This window comes from Pleurodeles waltl, chromosome 2_2 (assembly GCF_031143425.1).
Source record: "Pleurodeles waltl isolate 20211129_DDA chromosome 2_2, aPleWal1.hap1.20221129, whole genome shotgun sequence".
Taxonomy (NCBI): domain Eukaryota; kingdom Metazoa; phylum Chordata; class Amphibia; order Caudata; family Salamandridae; genus Pleurodeles; species Pleurodeles waltl.
Window position 1 is genome coordinate 359,837,968 of NC_090439.1, and position 13,292 is coordinate 359,851,259.

Genomic DNA, 13,292 nt, shown 5'->3' on the forward strand with positions numbered 1-13,292 from the left:
TCAGTTTCTTCACAAAAGACAAGATGCTGCTAATGACGACAGCAGGCCGAGGGAACAGGATCCGAAGAATAAATCATGGCAGACTGGGAGACCCAAAGGAAAACTAAGCTCCCCTCATTTGGGAGAGGGGAAATCTCGCTCACCTCTGAAACCATAGCAGAACCAGTGTGGCTATGCCACCAACACTACACTCTTCTACCACCCCATGGCAACTACAGGATCCTCTTGAAATCCCTGCAGGTCTGCTGCCATTCATCTCTGCAAGAGTCCCTGCTGTTTCAAAGGACTTCTAGGTCTCAACACTTTAGGATGCAGAACCCACTGTGACACAGCTCATCCCTCTTATTTTAAAGGCTCTGAGCTAAAGATGTCACAGACTAGTATCTATCAATTTGGCCCCTAAATGTCAATGTCATTATCAGCTATATCCACCATAAGAAAATACTGTCTTATTTGAAGTCAGAGAAAAATGGATATCATAGTCCTCCAGGAGACCCAGTTTTCTCCCACAGAATCCACTAAACTACAAAGAAATTGATTGGGACAAATCCTATCAACATCAAGAGCCACTCCAGAACCGAATGTCTTGGCTGCCACAACAGTACCCTGCAGGAAAACTGAAGTGACCATTTTGATTATAAAAAGACAGTTAGCTTGAGTCATCCATTCTGGGCAGACCCCTGTGGTCATTTTGTTCTTGCAACGCTATCTATCCACAACCATCTTATTACAGTTGCCTCGATCTATACCCCCACCATGGTGAACATATCCATCTTTGCCCACATGCAAAGAGTGATGGTAGCTGCCAAACCCACATCAGTGCTTTTAGGGGCCAATTGTAACATGACCATGGACCCTGTTTTAGACTACTTTTCTGCCCTTGATACTGTATACTGAAGTAACAAATTGCCATTATTGATTGTTTATGTGCAGGAAGGGTCACCTTCCTGTGCATAAACAATCATTCCCTGCAGCGTAGGCACCCTTGCACAATGGTGCAAGGGGCCTGGGTTGGCACTAGTCAGCTAATTTTAGCGCCAGCGCTAGGGAAAACTCAGGGGTGCGCCGTATTGTAGTAAATACGGTGCATCCATGTGTTCCTGAAATGACAAAGCGTGGTGCTGTCAAATTTGGCACGGTGCTGTGTTACATCTTTGTAAATGAGGCCCCAAGATTTTTACATTATCTGTAACATATTTCCTCCTCCAACAAATCCATTGATGTGATTAATTTCCACATCACTAACTGTAGGGTGAAAAGATCACTGAAAAATTCCAATCTGCCCAACCTACAACAGAAGCCTTGAAAAAATTGAGTCAAGGAATTTTACCAGCATAATCCAAGGATAAACAATCAATACTTCCTATGTAGGCATGTCTCTAGCGGTGTCCAAATTCCATGCCACAGTAAAATAGGGAGTATCCTATGAGATCTTCTAAGAAAGGAAGGCCCAGATCCTTATGACAAACATAGGTACAGACGCCTTGCAGAACTGCGAGGTACTTTGTGAAGCAAGTGCTTTCAGCAAGCTGCAACTTTTTGAAATTAGCATCACCCCAGACACCTAACCAGTAAGGGGCCGAAGAGATACAATTAACTCTATACATCATACATAGCTTTTTGAGTGGCATCCTCCCCATTTGTGCTGAAAATATGTTTATTGCAGCGATTGATCAATTCATCTGCAGTGTTCTGTCTGTAATCAGTTGTACACATGGACCCGAGCATCAAAAAGCAAACGCAGATAGGAAATGGTGGAAGTCAATGCAAGTTTAGTGTCTCTTATTTTGGACTGGTAGGATTTATTCACTTTCGGTCCACATTTAATTTTAAAATTGGTGGTAACTGCAATTGTTTTGCGACCGCATTGACGGTCACAAAACAACCATACACACCTCTGCAATTCGGTATTAGGAAGGGACGCCCGTGACATGCCTCTTCCTAATACTGAATCGGTATGTAGTCGCAAATCCAATCGCAAAGTGGACTTGTTACATACCAAAATGCATTTTGGCATAACAAACAGCCCATTGGGCTGTATGCGATTGCAAACATGTTTAATACATCTGGCCCAAGATGTTGTAACATAACCAACAGTTTTAAGAACTTTAAAACAGAGAGGAGAGAAAGTGTGTGTATGATTTTGTCTGTGTTGATGTAAAAATCCTAGGAAAATACAACTGCCACTTCACCATACCCAATTGAAAGCACATGTACCAAACTATTTACTGAAGAAAATATTAATTAGGGTGATGTAACATGCCAAACACCCCTCTGAAGCTACACCCCTGATCAGAGTGTGTGTAGTCTTGACCCCTCTGAATGACACCCATGCTCCGAGAATCAGCAGAGTCTCATAATACTCTACTCGGTAATGTCTTTGCCTCCTGTCGGGCAAAGGAGCCTGGAGGTTTTAGTCTTGACTCCCCTGTTAGTTCTAAGCAATTCTGAATAGGGGGCATTCCTGCTCTCTCTGTGCTGGCCCACTTGTGACTGCCAAGCACCATCGCAAGCACCCCTACACCAAGGTGCAAGCATGCCTGTGTTACAGCCAGGAACAATTTTGTGCACAAAGGGACACGCTTGTGCAGAAGAAGAATACCCAGAGGCATTTTCCTCTCTCTATTTGTGCTGCAGAATGCAGCACACGTAAAAATAGGAAATAATCAGATAAAATAAACATATTTCTCCTTGTTATGGCTCACTTGGAAAGGCATAGCATTCCCAGTGTTTATAGTCTCAGTAAATCTGGGAGTGTGTCAAAAAGCATGGGTGAATGTGGGGAACACCCATGCTCCACCGAATGAACATCTCTCCCATGTAGAATAAGGCAAGACAGCAACCTGTACTGCCTTTCGTTACTCCAGATTTACTGTGCTATGCAGAACCACACAAGGTGGCTCTGCATGTTATAGTAAATCTAACTTAATGGCTTGCTTTGCCTTGTGCTGCCTTGTGTGACTCAAGGGCAATGCAAGCCCTTCGTAAATCTGCACCATAGTGTCTCCTGTACTGTGCTAGGGACAAGGTCTGGGCACAGGCCATACTTTAAGGGTCATGGGTGGCGCTTTGACAGTGATGCTCATTACAGATGGCCAAAGGGCATGCATACCCCTGATTGATCTATTGTGGTGATAGACCAGGCCATTTGGTTCGTTCCCCAATATATACATTGCTGTCTTCAGTGTATAAGCTGCAAAGCCTGACCACATTCCAGGTTTCCATGCTATGGTTTACGCTTTGACAGCGATAATTAGTATGCCCAGGCAACCCTTGATTGATCGTTTGTGTAGAGTTTTTTTAATACATTTTAATTGACCTAAATGAATATGCAGATAATAATAAATGTAAGCTGTGCTATTACTTTTTAAAACTTTTAAATGTTTGTAAATCCTTTGTGAATCCTACTGCTAAAAAAACATTATGCATGAGAAATAAATAAATATATATGTGTTATTCCTGCACTGGAGACTGCGATTAAATAAAACATACTTGGTTTGGAAGTCTGGTTGTGCTACTCCTTCTTTTTGAAACAGACCAGGATTATTGAAGCAGATATGCTGTGGTTTTGAGATGTTATTGTATATATATATATATATATATATATATATATATATATATATATATATATATATATATATATAAAAAGAGAGAGAGAGAGAGAGAGAGTATATTTTTAGAATAATTAAATGTGATTGTTAAAGTTTTTCATGTGCAAAAGTTACCTGGAATAAAAAAATGGAAACTTTTTCTGGATTCACAAAGTTCTCTTCGTTGAACGGTGTTACAGAACTTAGGCCCAGATTTGTCAAAGTTTTGTGTCACCCTTCCATCACAAAAGGCGACGCAAGGCAAAGAAAAACCTAGAGCAAGACTTACCATGTCAATGTCCTGTGTTACACTGCACAGGGAAGGAGTTATATGGGTGGAGTGTGGGTGTTGCCACTCATCCACCTGTGCATTCTGCTGCATTCCCAGATTTACCAACACTGCAAGACCTGGGAATACATCAAATTGTACCCCTTCCCAATAAAAGTGCAATGTCGAGGAATATATTTTTCTCCTTGTTGTTTCCTTTTTTTAGGAGGCACCCTTTTGCCATTGTACAAGGGTGCCTGTGTGGTAGGGGGGATTGATTTTGTGCAGAAAACACAAAAACAACACTCAGAGGCAATTCTTCTTTCTAACTGTGCTGCAAAATGAAGCACACTTAAAAAGAGGAAACAATGAGGAGAAATTGACTTATTTCTGCTTGCTGCTCCTTCCCTGGTAAGACGTAGCATTTTGATGCATTCCCAGGTGTATCAGCATTGGTAAATCTGTGAATGAGTCAAAATCCTTGGATGGATGTGTGGAAACACCCGGGTTCTACCCATTGATCACCTCCCTGGCACAGAGTAACACAAGGCAGCAATTTGCATAGATTTGTATTACTCTGTATTTATCAAGCCATGCAGGGCCATACAAGGTGGCTTTGCCTGGCTTGATAGATCTCACTTAGGTTTTGCATCACTCTTGTGCTTCCTTACCTGGCACAAGGGTGACACAAAACCCTTGATAAATATGCCCCTTACGTTTAAACTTACAATTTTCACAACTATCAGTTTTGTATTGGGAAATAATTGATTTAGTGAGAAAAAATATTTTGACCAAAAAATATAAGGAATTAATAACATTAGGTGGTCCTAAATAGCAACCTTGGTTTTATTGTGCATTTTATTTTGAGTATGGTTAATACTACATGCATACCTTGATGGTATTTAGAAAGAGTCACTTTAGTTAAAAACAAAATGAAGGGACATATTTATTACTTGGTTTTTGTTGTGTTTGTACCACACAATGTGGTACATGTCTGACACAAATCGAAGCCACACAAGCTCAACTTGCAGTGGCATCATACATCTTGAGTAATGCAAGAGTGCAGATCACTGTGTTGCATTACTCTGCACCAGAGAGGCATTTCCAAGGGTGCTGCCTGCATGTTCCCACACAACATCCATTTATTTTGATGCATTACCAGATCAACCCGACCTGGTAGACCTGAGAAAGCGCCAAAAACCTACGGATTTCCAGGTGAGGCATAACAAGGAGAAATATACTTCTTTCTTCTCGTTTTTCTTTCTTTCTATGTGTGCAGATGATTCAGAACACAAAGATGGAGAAATAAGCCTCAGAGGATTGTTTTTGTGCAGAAAGGGAACCCCTTCCTGCATAAAAACAATCCTGCATGCAACAATGGCACCCTTGCACTATGGTGCAAGGGTGCCTGCATTCGCGCAACTCAGCCAAAAGAGCAGCAGGGCCGAGGAAAAGGCTTAAAGGTGCAGAATTCTTTTAAATATGGCACATTCCTGTCCTTTCCCTGTCACACAGTGCAACACAGCAAGGTGGCTTGCTGTGCTGCACTATGTGACTATTCCTAAAACGTTTCTTCTTATTGTTTACTGTGTGGAGATCAATGGCAATAGTTCTGAAGGTGGACAGAAATTTGATTGCTGACATTTTTACTGGATTTTTCAAATTGTGGACAAAATGGTTTGACCATCTTCAATTTTACCTTTGACAAAAGACTGTGTAGAAGATTTACTGCATTAACGTTGTAAAAAGTTTTCAAATTCACTAGTTAAAGTATGCCTAGTAGTGGTGCCTAAGGCATTATCACCATAATCATTTGTTGACAGGTTAAACTGCTTTCTACTGGTGGTAAAAGGTGATGACAGTTCATTCTATGGACGCCAATCCATACAATGTTCACTGTTGTTGATATAAAATCATATCAAAGCTAGAATATTTGGCATACTCCATGTCCAATTGTCCCAAAGATATCCAATTATCTGTATAAAAAGCATGTTGCTGGAATCCATATCCCTCTCCTAATGTGATCTGCAGAATGAGAAATGTTCATAGTAATTCAGTGCTTCCCATTGGGAAAAACTATTTAGTGATGGATCAGTGTCAGAGTTGATAGAATTGTGCTTATCTGTTTTCTCATCAGAACAAAAGTTGTTTTTTAAGAAAAAAATGTTGCAACTTGACTTGTTCACCTTGGACACTGTTCTCTCTTTCACTTGCTTGAAAATTAAGGGGCATATTTATACTCCGTCTGCGCCGAATTTGCGTTATTTTTTTCGACGCAAATTCGATGCAAAACTAACTCCATATTTATACTTTGGCGTTAGACGCGTCTAGCGCCAAAGTTCATGGAGTTAGCGTCATTTTTTTGCGTGAACACCTTCCTTGCGTTAATGATATGCAAGGTAGGCGTTCCCGTCTTAAAAATGACTCTGATGCTATTGCGTCGGATTTATACTCCCGGGCAAAAATGACGCCCGGGAGTGGGCGGGTCTAAAAAACCTGCATTTGCGCCGGATTTTAGCGCCTGGGTCAGGGCAGGCGTTAAGGGACCTGTGGGCTCAGAATGAGCCCAGAGGTGCCCTCCCCTGCCCCCAGGGACACCCCCTGCCCCCCTTGCCCACCCCAGGAGGACAACCAAGGCTGGAGGGACCCACCCCATGGACATTAAGGTAAGTCCAGGTAGGTATTTTATTTTTATTTTTTTGTGGCATAGGGGGGCCTGATTTGTGGCCCCCTACATGCCACTATGCCCAATGACCATGCCCAGGGGACAGAAGTCCCCTGGGCATGGCCATTGGGCAAGGGGGCATGACTCCTGTCTTTGCTAAGACAGGAGTCATTTCAATGGGGGATGGGCGTCGGAAAAAAATGGCGCAAATCGGGTTGTGGCGATTTTTTTGCCTCAGACTCACTTGCACCATTTGTGGACGCCTATACGCCATTTTCCCCCTACGCCGGCGCTGCCTGGTGTACGTCGTTTTTTTTAACGCACACCAGACAGCGCCGGCGGCTAACGCCGGCTAACGTCGGCTAACGTCATTCAATAAATACGGCGCCCGCATGGCACTTCAGAATGACGTTAGCCGGCGCTAATTTTTTTGACGCAAAACTGCATTGGCGCAGTTTTGCGTCAAAAAGTATAAATATGGGCCTAAATTTGCAGTTGCATATACCAGACATGGTAGTCTATGCACTATTGATTAAACGTAATAAACCAATAACATTATGCACCAATCATTTTGAATTTAGAGATAGCTGAGTAGCAGGCTATGTATAGCGAAATTCTGACCTTGCTAGATGAAGATTGGAATACTGATATCCTCAATATACAGAGTAGTACAGTTAAAAAAACGAGCTTCTGTGTTTGAGTAATGACATTTGTAGTTCAACCCACAGCTTAGTCTCAGTCAATTTTTTAAGAATCCCCTTTGTACTTGGAATTTTTAACTTTAATTTTGCATCTGTTGGAGAAGGGACAGGCTGCCAAACTCTTTTATTATTAAGTACATTATTGTGTACTTGATTAAATTCTTCAAAGGGTAGGACATTGAGCCTTTATTATCTCTTGCTTTATTAACAAATATGAATTAAGTATTTGCTAGAGGAAAATGTTTTCTTTTTCAAAAAATTGTGTAAAACCAATATCTCTAGATGTCCATCTCCTGTTGTACATGTATATTATTTATATTTATATTCATAGGGATGAGTCCTGATTTAATTGCTGATTTACACTGTCACCCTTTAGTTAAATGTGCATATGGTGCTGATATTTCGTCTACTGTGTTGTGTTTTCAGTTTAGTATAGGAAGTTATGCTTGTTTTCATAAAATCCAAAGCAAATTTAAAAGGGGATCAAACATATCATGGATCTGTTCTTCTTTGCTTAATTTCTGATTCTGTGAACTTCTGGTGTGTTCCTGGCCTCCTGGTTGTTGTGCAAGTTGCCAATGGAAGGAGGTGATGTATGATTATTTGAACATCCTTCATAAAATTGGATCCTCTTTCCATACTGAACGTTAAAAAGCATTTTCTTCTATTTTATTGTAAATACTGTGTAATTTACTTTGTTTTTCATTTTGGCTTGAGGAGTGGGGTGAAGGAGTACCGTGCGTCAGAAGAGTGTATCAGGTCTAGTGTTTATGGAGCAGTGAAATGATGGGAGACTGTCAGAATAATCAAATAAATATTTTCAATAATCACATACACAGTATTGATTTTCACAGGTAGGACAGATAGGTCTAAATGTGAGGCCTCAGTACCAAACCCTTTGTAGATAACGGTGGAGGGATTGAAAATGGGGAACTCAGAGATTAAGGGGAAATGTGTTTGGTGTTTCTACTTTCAGGTAGTGAACTGAATGTGAAGTGTGCTGATTCTTGCAATTAACTTCAGCTAGTGGCATGGAGCAAGTAGACAGCAGCCTTGGCAGCAGCAGCAGTGTGTGGTCAACATGAAAGGGACAAGTGAGGTAATGTGGTAGACAGGTGGTTTGTGACTAAGGTGGACAGAGGCAAAAGAGGTGGCTAGGAGCAGCCTGCTCAGACATGTAGTGGTTTGGGGCTGGGGAGTGCTGATAGATGGTGAGCCACACAGATGAGGGCAACGGTGGAAGAAGGTGAGAAGTGACAAATGTGGCTGCAGTAACATAGGAGGCAGGCAAGTTGTGAATGTCGTGGTGCAAAGGACTTGTTGAGTGAGTAAAATGTCAAGTGGGATTAGGGGTGTTGAGTCAGGTGGGCAACTGTTAAAGTGAGATCGGTAATATGAGAGACAGGTAAATCATGGAAGTCTGGAAGCTTGGGAGCTTCAGGATCAGAGACACTGAAGGGACACTGAAGGGAGTGGTAAAGGAGCAGACAGTTAGGGGGACTGGAAGGTCAAGTGGAAATGTGCCTGGTAACTCCAGACCCTAGAATGTAGAGTCAAATAGAAGAGTAAGACTATTGCTCTTCTACTCTATTATATCTCTAGTGCAGGCATGGTTAACTTTTACATTTTCCAGTGGTGTGGATAAAGCATATTGTAGTCTAGGTAGCAGCAATGATTTGTGGACAGTAAGGTAGGGAAGCTTGAAATAAAAATGGTAGAGGCAGGCGGGCTGTGAATAAGATGGACAGTGTTAGAAATGGGGTCTTTGGCTGGCAGTCAGGTTACCCCCTGTCCAAGCAAGGACCCTCACTCTAGTCATGGTAAAAGAGAATCACTCTCGGCTAACCCCCACTCACCCCCTTGGTAGCTAGGCACGAGCAGGCAGGCATAACTTCAGAGTGCTAGGTGTTAAGTATTTGTACCAACACATACAGTAACTTAATGAAAACACTACAAAATGACACAACACACGTTTAGAACAATACAAAATATGTAACTAAACAAAACAAGACCAAAACAACAAAAATCCACCATACACAAGTCAAGTTATTAATTAAAAAGGGTCTTAAATCCGTTGGTAAACAGATAAAACACTGTTAGCGTTGAAATGTACCTGGGTCGCGTTAAAATAACACACACCGGCGAGTGTGCATCGAAAAAGGTAAGGGGTGCGTTGATTTCTCACAGGCAAGCCGGCTCATGCGTCGTTTCTCCTTCTCCGGTCAGACCGGTGTGCTTCACTTTTCCTCCCCGCAGGGGAACGATGCATCAATCCGGGCAGCACTCGGGTCCAGGCAGTCGTTGTGTTGTTTTTCCATGCCCAGCAAGGTTTGCGTTGAAAATCCTGTAGCACGGTGATAGCAAAACCGTGCTCTGTAGGTTGTGACGTTACCAGCCTCCGCCAGCGTCGAACTCCCAGCCGCGCTACATCAATTTCAGCACTTTAATAATTTTTAAAGGCATCCCCCATGTTAACCTATGAGAGGGATAGGCCTTGCAACAGTGAAAACCGAATTTGGCAGTATTTCACTGTTAGGACATATAAAACACATTAGTATATGTCCTACCTTTAAACATTCACTACAGCCTGCCTATGGGGCTACCTAGGGCCTACCTTCGGGGTAGCTTACATGTAAGAAAAGGGAAGGTTTAGGCCTGGCAAGTGGGTATACTTGCCAAGTTGAATTGGTAGTTTAAAAACTACACACACAGACACTGCAGTGGCAGGTCTGAGACGTGATTACAGGGCTACTAATGTGGGTGGCACAACCAGTGCTGTGGACCACCTAGTAGCATTTGATTTACAGGCTCTGGGCACCTCTAGTGCACTGTACTAGGGACTTACCAGTAAATCAAATATGCCAATCAGGGATAAACCAATCAACCATACAATTTACACAGAGAGCATATGCATTTTAGCACTGGTTAGAAGTGGTAAAGTGCTCGGAGTTCAAAAGCCAACAACAACAGGTCAAAAAAAGTAGAAGGCAGGAAGCAAAATGATTGTGGATGACCCTGCATAAGGGAAAAAGTCCAACAGACAGTGATAAAAATGTAGTTGTGAATAGTTTGGGCAGACAAGTGGTTACTAAAGTAGTGTCCATGGTGTAGCCGGTATTTGGTCAGTAAATATGATGTAGGAAGGGATGTGAGGCTGGATGGTAGTGATGGAGGTGACACAGGTGAAGCAAGGGCAGAAGTGACTATTGGTCGTCATGGGCATACAAGGCAGATTGGTAGTAAAAGGCCTGTGGCAAAGGTGTTGGCGAGTGGATAAAAACTAGAAGGGGAAAGGGCAACGGGTCATGTAAGTACTAGTTGAGGAGAAACAGTAGCCTAATGGGTCGGTGAGGCTGCTCTGAAGGTGGTGATTAGTGCTAATGAATGCCTAGACAGAGATGTCCCCTTTTTGTATTGTCAGAATCCAAGCTATGTCCATACCCGCTGCTTTATAATGCAGGTCACATTCAGATTGGTTCTTCTCAGATATGATATGAAGTTTACCAAATCAAGAAAACAAGTTTTGGTAGGGGCACACTACTGTATGCATTCGCCTGTCACTTTATAAGTTTCTGCACCTTGCTGATCTGTATTGTGCTTTCTATTCTTATCATGCCACACCTTCGAGACATTTTTGTTATACTGCCAGTCCTCCCAATACATTTCATCACCCAGGATACTGCAGTTCCCTGCTTACCTTGAAGGGTGATGGCTGGGAAGGCAGCAGGTGTCGTGGGAGCCTGGGACTTCCCTGTAGCCCTCAATGATGGGATAGGTTGTGAGTGCCCCTGGGCAACCACTTAAAAAAAAGATTCTGGCTTCTGCTGGCATTCAGTATGGGTGCTGGCTGAGGAGCTGGCAGGGGCCACATGAGCCTTAGGGATCCCCCTGTGGCCCTCAAAGTATGAAAACAAATATTTTAAAAAGTTTGGTGCCATAAGTGCATACCAGGGCACCCCAAAAAAATCAAAATGACCACAAAAAATGAATATTAAATGAGTGACAGGAACAGCTAATTTATTATCCATGGCTCCAGCAAGGAGAAACCATAATGTCCTGAAAGGGCTTTTTAGTGATAGTTTTATGATACTGGTGGTGTCCCTAGAAGAGGTAGGGGCACCATCAAGCATTTTTATTTTAAGTTTCAGAGGACTGCAGGGAGCACAGCTGCCTCCTAGCAACATTAAAAAAAAAACAAGAGGTTTCCTGGGTTATTGAATCCATCACCCAGGAGGGCTGGGTAATCTTTATAAAGCACTCCAAGCTAGAGCTGTAGGCTCTTCACCTGGCATGCAGAGTTTTCTTTTGGCTGGTTCTATGGCTGTACTTTATGTCTAGGGAAATTATAAATTAAAGACTCAAAAACAGTTTTAATGTTATTTAAAAAAAATGCTTTATTGAAAACAAGCTGTGACAATCACTATACTTAAACATTGCAATGTGTGAATTTAAAAAATATTAATTTGATTATAGCTAGTGGTTGATTTTCACCCAAACCAATAGGCCTGCTTTATATATGTTGATCTGCCGACCCCTTGATAAAGCCAAAAGGCTTCATGCTTTTTATAAGTTAGTGTTGTGACGGTAGGCCTGCTTTACTTTAAATTACACCATTTATCACCCAGTGGGGTTGGGCATAGGGCCTGGTTGTAAGCCAGGCCATGTGTTCTACTCCATGCAATGCAAGGCAATGGACATCCTACTTTAGCTTAAAAAACATAGCAATTCACTGAAAAAACAAATGTTTTCTGTGACATTATAGTTAGTTAGGTGCCATGTGGTATAGACATTGATATGAGGACAATTAGTGGCCTACTTCTCCTGGAGACGGAGGACATTAGACTGTTTGACAAAGGGTAACCAATCTGGGTCCTGCATCTTACTCCTAAAGAAGACTTAATCTACAGTGCATATTGATAGTATTATCAAAGGTACTTGAGGTGAAAGGCTTTATATTACAGGACCGAGGGGTGACAGAATCTATATAGTAAATCATTTGTGATTCTGTACTAATTACTGTAACTGAGATAAGACTACGAAGCTCAGAATTATCTATCACTTTATCCCTAGAAGGAGGAGGTATAAAGCCAGTATTGGTACTCTGAATCATTAGTCAATCATTGTCATCTATTGTCCTAAGTGGAGAGAAATAATTTGCAGTAGGAAACTTAAAAACATAGCTCAGAGGATTGCTTCCTGAATTGGGATCACGTACATCACTTCAGCCTCCATGTTCTCTGGGTTTAAAAAAACGCCTAATGGAACAGCAATAATCTTTGCTTTTGGTACCAACACTGCTCTCAGTCTTTGCAAAATCAATTTAACCAAGTTAGGTGATCTAAAGTCATAACAATACAATTCCAAGGGTCCTAGGTGTGTCTGTCCACCCAACTTACATTGCAGACCATATTAATATTACACATATTAAAAAGCAGTCTAGGCATGCCTGTTGTCTGCCCAAGACATTAAATTGATCTATTTTTTAGATTCTTCCATGACTCTGTCTGCTTATATTCTCTGTGTGGGACATTGTTAATACAACTACATATGGCATAGCCTGTAGTGGCAGATCTAAACTCTCTTGTTGTCTGGTAAATGGCTGATTCTTTTAAAGACAGTATTAATGTTAATTTTTTTTTAATGCTTTATTGAAAACAAGCTGTGACAATCTCTATTCTTAAACATTGCAATATGTAAATTTAAAAAAATATTATTTTGATTATAGCTAGTGGTTAATTTGAACAAAACCAATATTCTTGCTTTGTATATGTTGATCTGCTGACCCTTGGGTAAAGCCTATAGGCCTTATGCTTTTTAAAAGTTAGTGTTGCGACGGTAGTCCTGCTTTACTTTAAATTACACCATTTATCACCCATCAGGGTTGGGCATAGGGCCTGGTTGTAAGCCAGGCCATGTGTTCTACCCCATGCCATGCAAGGCAATGGACATCCTATTTTACTAAAAAACATAGAAATTCACAGAAAAAAACAATTTTAAAGTGACATTATCGTTAGGAATTGTAATAATATCTTTCTTTATAATAAACAAGTATTAGAAATTGACTGAAA